This window comes from Microtus oregoni, unplaced genomic scaffold (genome assembly GCF_018167655.1).
Source record: "Microtus oregoni isolate MIOR12 unplaced genomic scaffold, Mior012 000016F_ref0000370, whole genome shotgun sequence".
Lineage (NCBI taxonomy): Eukaryota > Metazoa > Chordata > Mammalia > Rodentia > Cricetidae > Microtus > Microtus oregoni.
In genome coordinates, this window is record NW_024543075.1 from 18,461,131 (window position 1) to 18,471,096 (window position 9,966).

Below are 9,966 nucleotides of genomic sequence, written 5' to 3' on the forward strand. Positions count from 1 at the left end.
TAGCACACGTCTTTAATCCCAATGCCTGGGAGGCAGAGACAGACAGATCTCTGAGAGTTCAAGGACAGCCTGGTCTACAAAGTTATTCCAGGACAAAGATATACAGAGAACCTGTCTCAAAAAATTAAAGTAAAAAAGAAATAGAGGTTAAAATAAAGCCACATAAAGATGGAAAATACAAAAAGAATTTTGATACTCTATGCTATTATGCTCTCTTTGAATTGTTTGAATGCTGAAAAAGGAGCAATAGCTGCTAAAATATATTTGTTCATAAATGCTGCTGAACTAATCCAACATAGATATTTTGAAAATACCTTGACTTTAAAATTTGGATCTAGCCAGGCGATGGTGGCACATGCCTTTAATCCCAGCACTCGGGAGGCAGAGGCAGGCGGATCTCTGTGAGTTCGAGACCAGCCTGGTCTACAGAACTAGTTCCAGGACAGACTCCAAAGCCACAGAGAAATCCTGTCTCAAAAAACCAAAAACCAAAACAAAACAAAACAACCCCCCCCCCAAAATTTGGATCTAAGGATATGATGCTTCAGAAAGGAGTTTCTTCTTTTGTTTTCACAGAGGATGAGACCTTGTGAATTGCTTCTATCCCAATATGGTATGATAGACCACACCCTCCTGAAAGATTGCTGTGAACACCTTCAAAAAAATTACTTCACTCGACTGCTGACTGAGATGAATCTAGCACACAGGTTATACCATGAAAGACCTGAATAACAGCGCCCCCATACAGCAAGAAACTGCTCTTGCCTGGACTATTGCATAAACTGGACACAGAGAACCCACAGAGAGAGGACTACTGAACTTGCCTAAGGTGAGATGATCTTTCGGGGTTCCTGATTCATGAAAGAGTCTGCGAGACATTCTGCAGGACACAACAGATAGTGACTGAACTGACTTTGAATTTTCCTGCTTTATGGAAATGTCTGCTGGATACCATGGGCCTGAAGGCTGAAGATGGATGCCCCAACGGTACAGAGGAACTTTGGGTGACTGTCCAGGCAGCGAGATGTCTCTGTCATTTCTAGAGTTTTAAAAGTTGCTTTTTTCTTGTTTGCTTAGGTAGTATTGTATCTTTCTGCAGTCTTTGATGGAGTTAAGAATAGTTAGTTATAGTTATAGTTTTCCTTAGTTATGATAAAGACTATTGTAACTTTTACTTGATAACTGTTTTGTTATATGTAATTTTGCTATGTTAAAGTTAAAGCTTTTTTTTTTTTTGTTTAAACCAAAAAAGGGGAAATGATGGAGGAAGGTCATTGGCTAATAAAGGAACTGCCTTGGCCCATTTTATTGGTTAGAAGATAGGTGGGAGGAGTAAACAGAACAGAACGCTGGGAGGAAGAGGAAGTGAGTTCAGACTCGACAGCTCTACTCTCAGGAGCAGACGCCTCAGAGAGACGCCACACAACCAGCTCCCAGGCAGACGCACGCCATGAAGCTCCGACCCAGGATGGACATAGGCTAGAATCTTCCCGGTAAGCGCACCTAGGGGCGCTACACAGATGATTAGAAATGGGCTAAATTAATATGTGAGAATTAGCCTAGAAGAGGCTAGATAGAAATGGGCCAAGCAGTGATTAAATGAATACAGTTTGTGTATTGTTATTTTGGAGCATAAGCTAGCCAGGCTGCCGGGGTGCTGGGGACGCAGCCCCGCCACTCTTATTACTACATTTAGTGATGCAAAGTTATGTCACATTCTTTTATGTTACATTTATTTAACCCTGTAAAGCTGTGTTACTTTGCCTGCCTAAAACACCTGATTGGTCTAATAAAGAACTGAACGGCCAATAGCTAGGCATCAGAAAGGATAGGTGGGGCTGGCAGGCAGAGAGAATAAATAGGAGGAGAAATCTAGGGCAGAAAGAAAGAACAGAGACATGAGAAAAGGCGAAAGAGAAGAGGATGCCAGGGGTCTGCCACACAGCCAGCCACAGAGTAAGAAAGAAAGATATATAAAATAAAAATGGTAAAAGCCCAGAGCCAAAACATAATTAAAGGGAAACAGGATAATTTAAGTTAGCAAAGCTGGCTAGAAACAAGACAAGCTAAGATGGGCATTCATAAGTAAGAATAAGTCTCCAAGTATTTATTTGGGAGCTGGATGGTGGGCCCCCAAAGAGAAAAAAAATACAACTGCATTTTGATATTCCAGTGTGAGGCCTGGATTTCTGCATAGGGCCTGAGAAAGCCAAAACGAAAACCAAACCAAAACAAAACAAAAAACAAAAAGATACAGCTCCTTTAAGAAACTCTGGCATACAATAGAACACAGCTGTTTTGGGGGCTGGAGAGATGGCTCAGTGGTTAAGAGCATTGCCTGCTCTTCCAAAGGTCCTGAGTTCAATTCCCAGCAACCACATGGTGGCTCACAACCATCTGTAAAGAGGTCTGGCGCCCTCTTCTGGCCTTCAGGCATACAGACAGAATATTGTATACATAATAAATAAATAAATAAATAAATAAATATTTAAAAAAAAAAAAGAACACAGCTGTTTTATGCTAAGTAGAAACAGGAAAGTGAAAACACCTGTCACGGTACAGGGCCCTGGCATCCCAGGGGGGTGGGGAGGGGGGTTGAATGCAGTTCTTGGTCACCTACTTCTGTCTGGGCCCATGAGCTCTGGGCATGGCTCTCAAAGACCTGAGAAGTGGGTGGAGCCAGCTGCCAAAGCTGAGGAGGAGGTCCTAGCTGTGCCACTTAGTGGTTTAAAGGCTCCTGTGGTAAAAAAAGGCTAGAGGTGTGAAGTAAGGCAGGTTCAGACAGAAAAACAAACAGAAAACCCCTCTAAATAGGTTTCAGTGTGTTCAAAAATGTGCATAGGCTTAAAGAAAAGAGAGAATATAGACATTCATAGAAAGAAATAGTTTATAAATAATAAAGTCTTTAAATTAGAGTAAAGTAATAAAAAAAAGAATAAGTCACATAAAGATGGGAACTACACAGGGAGTCTGGATCCTGTTATTGTGTTGTCTTTGAATTTTTTGGTTGCTGATGAGCAAACAGCAGCGGCTAGAGACCTGGGATTGAAAGAAGGACTGCTGAAATAAGCCAGTCTGGATATCTGAAGAATGCCTTAACTTTAAAGTGGAAGCCAGGGCTGGAGAGATGGCTCAGCGGTTAAGAGCATTGCCTGCTCTTCCAAAGGTCCTGAGTTCAATTCCCAGCAACCACATGGTGGCTCACAACAATCTGAAATGAGGTCTGGTGCCCTCTTCTGGCCTTCAGGCATACACGCAGAAAGAATATTGTATACATAATAAATAAATATTTAAAAAAAAATAAATAAAGTGGAAGCCAAAAAAATGTATTTGCCAGATGGAAGTCAAAAATGCTTTTGGGGAAGAGGTTATGCTTTTGTTTCCCTAGGAAACAAATGGCTGTGGATTCCTTCAGGAGTAATATGGATCAGGTTTGATCAGGGAGACCTTCTGTGTAGGTGATACCTATAGCTATAGGATACCACCTTGACAGGTGATATATATCAACAAAGGTTACCAGGACTTGATCATTATCTCAGTTTTCTCAGGGACCCCTAAAGATGTCTTCATCCACAGGAATCAGTCTAGAGAAAATAACATCCATATTCCCAAGAGGTGGGGTGGGTGGTTTTTGGTTATTTGGTGGACTTTGGATGTATGCTACCATTTAGGGGAATGTAGGAATATAGGACAAAAAGATAACTGTTAAACTCAGATATTTCATTGGTATATTGATATAAATTTAAAGTTATGTTTGGGGTATTGTGTTTATGCAGTTCATTTATAAATGCACTGAATAATTAAGAAATGAAGTTGAGGGGATGGAGAGAAGGCTCAGAGGTTAAGAGCACTGACTGACTGACTGACTGCTCTTCCAGAAGTCCTGAGTTCAATTCCCAGCAACCACATGGTGGCTCACAACCATCTATAATAGGATCTGATGTTCTTTTCTTGCATGCAAGCATACAAGTGGACAGAGCACTCATACCTAAAGAAATACATAAATAAGCCGGGCGGTGGTGGCGCACGCCTTTAATCCCAGCACTCGGGAGGCAGAGGCAGGCAGATCTCTGTGAGTTCGAGGCCAGCCTGGTCTACAAGAGCTAGTTCCAGGACAGGAACCAAAAGCTACGGAGAAACCCTGTCTCGAAAAATAAAAAAAAAAAAAAGAAAAATAAATAAATAAATAAAATGCAAAAAAGAGAAAAATTGAAAAAAATGAAATGAAGTTAGTAGTCTGTAATAATCAAACTTGTAGCCACACTGGGTATGTTTCCAACATTAAACAGGTGTATTTTAGATAGACAGGTTGTTTTCAAACCCTTCAAAGACCTATAGCATATGGCATTAAAAAATGTTTTGTTAACAAAAGACTTTTCATAACAATGAGACACATTTGCTCCTGGAAGCACCAGTTTTTTTTTTTTTTTTAAGATTTATTTCTTTATTATGTATACAATGTTCTGTCTGCATGTATGCCACCAGACCAGAAGAGGGCACTAGATCTCATTCCAGATGGTTGTGAGCCACAATATGTTTGCTGGGAATTGAACTCAGGACCTCTGGAAGAGCAGGCAGCGCTCCTAACCTCTGAGCCATCTCTCCAGCCCTGGAAGCACCAATTTACTTCATAAAAAGATGATGGACATTGAAGAAACTCCACATGGAGCTTGCTTTCAATGTGGTAAGGCTAGCCATTTGGGCAAGAAATTGTTCTTGTCTTCATGGCTGGCAGTATTCTGTACAGACTGGACAAGCAGGACACAGGAAAATGACTGACAAACTTTGCCAATACAAGGCAGGGAAGTCCTTCAAATTTCCTGCTTCACTGAAAAGTCTGCCAGATACTCTAGGCCTGTAGGCCCAAAGATGGATGCCCCAACACTGCAGAGGAACTTTGGGTGACTGTCCAGGCAACTAATGTCTCTGTTGTTAGATAATATTTCATCCTTCTGGGATGTTTTATGGAGTTAAAGACTAAATAGAGCTATAGTTTTTCTTAGTTATGATAGAAAGTACATTAGCCACAAAGAGTCACAAAGATAAGATAAATAATGGAGTATTTTCTCTGCAATTGCTAAATACATAAAGACTGAATATTCTAAATATAATTCTTGCTTGATAACTGTTTTTGTTGTATATAGTTCTACTATGTTAAAGTTAAAACCTTTCATTTTTATTTAGTCAAAAAGGGAGAAATGTGGAAAATACGTTTAAGGTGTGTTATGTTTGTTTATTCTGTGTTGTTGTTTAATGACGCAAACATATGTTGCATTCGTTTATGTTGCATTTGTTTATCTTAGTAAAATTGTATTACTCTACCTGCCTAAAACACCTGGTTGGTACCAAAAGCCATCTACAGATTCAACGCAATGCCCATTCAAATCCCAGCAAAATTCATCAAAGACCTCTAAAGAATGGTACTCAACTTCATTTGGAAAAGCAAAAAACCCAGGATAGCCAAAACAATCCTGTGCAGTAAAAGAACTTCTAGAGGCATCACAATCCCTGACTTCAAACTCTACTACAGAGCTACAGTACTGAAAACAGCCTGGTATTGGCATAAGAACAGACAGGAGAACCAATGGAACCGAATAGAAGACCACACACCTTCGAATACCTGATCTTTGATAAAGAAGCAAAAAATAGCAAATGGAAAAAAGAAAGCATATTTAACAAGTGGTGCTGGCATAAATGGATATCAACATGTAGAAAAATGAAAATAGACCCATATCTATCACCATGCACAAAACTCAAGTCCAAATGGATCAAACATAAAGCCAGCCATACTGAACCTTATAGAAGAGAAAGTGGGAAGTACACATGAACACATTGGCACAGGGAGCCACTTCCTAAATATAACCCCAGCAGCACAGACACTGAGAGAAACAATAAATGGGACCTTCTGAAACTGAAAAGCTTCTGTAAAGCAAAGGACACGGTCAACAAGACAAAACAACAGCCTACAGAATGGAAAAAGGTCTTCACCAACCCCACATCAGACAAAGGGCTGATCTCCAAAATATACAAAGAACTCAAGAAATTGGACACCAAAAGATCACATAACCCAATTTTAAAAAATGGGGTAAAGACCTAAACAGAGAACTCTCAAAAGAGAAATCTAAAATGGCTGAAAGACACTTAAGGAAATGTTCAACATCCTTAGTCATCGGAGAAATGCAAATCAAAACAACTCTGAGATTCCATCTTACACCTGTAAGAATGGCCAAGATCAAAAACACTAATGACAACTTATGCTGGAGAGGTTGTGGGGAAAAGAGAACACTTCTACATTGCCGGTGGGAATGCAAGCTGGTACAACCCCTTTGGATATCAGTGTGACGATTTCTCAGAAAATTAGGAAACAGCCTTCCTCAAGACCCAGCAATACCACTTTTGGGTATATATCCAAAGGCTGCTCAATCATGCCACAAGGACATGTGCTCAACTATGTTCATAGCAGCTTTGTTTGTCATATCCAGAACCTAGAAACAACCTAAATGCCCCTTGACTGAAGAATGGATAAGGAAAATGTGGTACATTTACACAATGGAGTACTACACAGCAGAAAAAAAATAATGACATCTTGAATTTTGTAGGAAAATGGATGGAGCTAGAAAACATTATTTTGAGTAAGGTAACCCAGACCCAGAAAGACAATTATCACATGTACTCACTCATAGGTGGTTTTTAAACATAAAGCAAAGAAAGCCAGCCTACAAACTATAATCCCAGAGAACTTAGACAACAATGTGGATACTAAGAGAGACTTACATAGATATAATCTACATGGGAAGTAGAAAGTATAAAAAGACAAGATCTCCTGAGTAAATTGGGAGTGTGGGGACCTTGGGAGAGGGTTGAAGGGGGTAGGAGAGAGGCAGGGAGGGGAGCAGAGAAAAATGTAGAGCTCAATAAATATCAATAAAATTAAAAAACCTGTTTAATCTAATAAAGAGTTCAATGACCAATAACTAGGCAGCAGAAAGGAAAAGCAGAACTGAAGAATAAATAGGAGAAATTTAGGCTCAAATAAGGGGGAGGAGCAGGAAAAGGTGAAGGAGACAAGGATGCCAGGGGCCAGTCTTCCAGCGACAAAGTAAGAAGAAAAGAAAGATGAATAGAATAAAGAAAGATAAAAAGTCTGGAGACCAAACTTAGTTAAAGAGAAATGGGATAATTTAAGTTAGAAAAACTGACTAGGAACAAGTCAAGCTAAGGCAGGCATCCATAAGTAAGAATAACTCTCTGTGTATTTATTTAGGTGCTGGGTAGCAAGCCCCCAAGAAGTAAAAATACCAACTACACAAAGAAACTGTCTCAAAAAAAGTTTTGTTTTGTTTTGTGCGCACGCGCGTTCACACACGTAGAAACATTAACACTTTTGGAAGATGCTCTTGGAATGAAATGGCGTTCCATCCCCCACCCCTACCAATTTATTCATTCTATTTGGCAGACACTTTGAGCTTTTATTTAACAGCCAAGGATCCCAAATTTTGCTCAAGATTGCCCTTTCTCTAGCTCCAGGAATAAATCCTAACAGGACTGGTTCAATTCCTGTGGTTCAATCAGATTTGATGGCACACACCTATAATTCCAGCATTACAAAGGCCAGGCAAGAGGATTGGTACTTTGAATCAGCCTGGACTATAGAAAGTGACCTTGTCTCCAAAAAACAAGAAAAGTCAAGGGTGAGGGTGTTAGTATTCAGGTGTTTCAACTGGTCTGCCCTAGGGGTTCTGACTGGCTGTGTCCTCAGCTGCAGCCACTAGGAGCATCTCCTGTGCACATTCACTACGTTCCCTTTTAAAAGGGCCCTGCCCACCTCCCATCTCTCTCTCTCTCTCTCTCTCTCTCTCTCTCTCTCTCTCTCTCATTCTCTTTCTTACTTTTGCTCCCTTTCTCTCTCTTTTTCTGCTTCTCTGCTTGTCTCTGTTCCCTGCCCCATTTTCCGCCTCTCTCATCCCTTCTGCTGTTCCTGTCCCCAGAGGCCGGCCTTCCCCTCTCCCCTTTTAAAGTTCCCTTTCCCCTAATAAAAAAACCCCTCCATGTGAGTTCTGTCGCATTATGTCTTTCTCTCTCACGCTGTTTTTTTTTTTTCTTAAGGAAGCACACAGAGTTTTTTTGTTTTGTTTTGTTTTTTTAGTTACAGCAGAGGGTAGAATGTGGAACATCTTCCTAGAGCAGATTTTCTTACATGGAAGAGGAAAATTCTTCAGATGGTTTGAGCCAGGATTGTCTGTTCTTTGCAGCCAAATACATCATGACATACTCTTTTTTGTTTGTTTACCTTTTTTTTTAAAAATATATATATTTATTTATTGTGTATACAATATTCTGTCTGTGTGCATGTCTGCAGGCCAGAAGAGGACACCAGACCTCTTTAAAGATGCTTGTGAGGGGGCTGGAGAGATGGCTCAGCGGTTAAGAGCATTGCCTGCTCTTCCAAAGGTCCTGAGTTCAATTCCCAGCAACCACATGGTGGCTCACAACCATCTGTAATGAGGTCTGGTGCCCTCTCCTGGCCTGCAGGGATACACACAGACAGAACATTGTATATATACACAATAAATAAACAAATATTAAAAAAAAAAGATGCTTGTGAGTCACTATGTGGTTGCCGGGAATTGAACTCAGGACCTTTGGAAGAGCAGGCAATGCTCTTAACCATTGAGCCATCTCTCCAGCCCTGTTTACCTTTTTTTTAAAAAAAAATTATTTATTTATTATGTATACAATATTCTGCCTACACGTATGCCTGCAGGCCAGAAGAGGGCACCAGACCTCATTACAGATGGTTGTGAGCCACCATGTGGTTGCTGGGAATTGAACTCAGGACCTTTGGAAGCACAGGCAATGCTCTTAACCACTGAGCCATCTCTCCAGCCCCCCCCCTTTTTTTGTTTGTTTGTCTTTTTTTTTTTTAAGACAGGGTCTCTCTGAGAAGGCTTAGCTGTCCTGAAACTCATTCTGTAGACCAGGCTAACCTAGAACTCACAGAGATCCACCTGCCTCTACCTCCCGAGTGCTGGGATCAAAGGCATGGGCCACCACCACCTGGCTATAATATTTGTTTTGAGTCAAAGTCTTACTATGTAGACCAGGCTGGCCTCAAGCTCACAGAGATCTGCAGGCTCTGCCTCTGAAGCGCTGAGAGTGGAGGTGTGTGCCATTGTGCCCACTTCGTTAACTGGCACACATTTGTAGTATGCAGTATTGGTTCATAAAGGCGGTTTCTTTTTCTTTCTTTCCTTTACTTGAGGTGAGATCTCACTATGTAACCCTGGTTGGCCTTGAGTTTGAGGCCAGCCTGGTCTACAAGAACTAGTTCCAGGACAGGCACCAAAGTTACAGAGAAACCTTGTCTCGAAAAAATAAAACAAAACAAAACCCTGGTTGGCCTTGAATTCACAGAGATCTGCCTGCCTCTGCCTCAGCTCACGAAGACATTTCCTGTGAGCCAATAGAGTGCTTTGAGCACATTTCCTTTCCCAGCCCTTCCAGGCACCTTGGTTTCCGCTTTTACTTTCATGCCATCAACACTGTATCTATGTATAAGACCTCAGAGAGAAAACATCGCCTATTTGTCCTTCTGAGACGAACTTAAATCATTTAATGTGGTTCTCTCCAGTTATAAGCATTTTCCTGAAAACAACATAACTTTGTTCTTTTTTAAAAAGATTATTTATTTATTTATTTATTTATTTATTTATTTATTTATTGTGTATACATCATTCTGCCTCCATGTATGCCCACATGCCAGAAGAGGGCGCCAGATCTCATTACAGATGGTTGTGAGCCATCATGTGGTTGCTGGGGATTGAACTCATGACCTCTGGAAGAGATCTCTCCAGCTCCCCATAACTTTGTTCTTTAGAGCTAAAAATATCCAGTGCTCACAGGGGCCAGAAGAGGGTATCCAGTCTCCTGGAACTGGATTCATGGGCTGCTGTGAGTGCTCAGAAT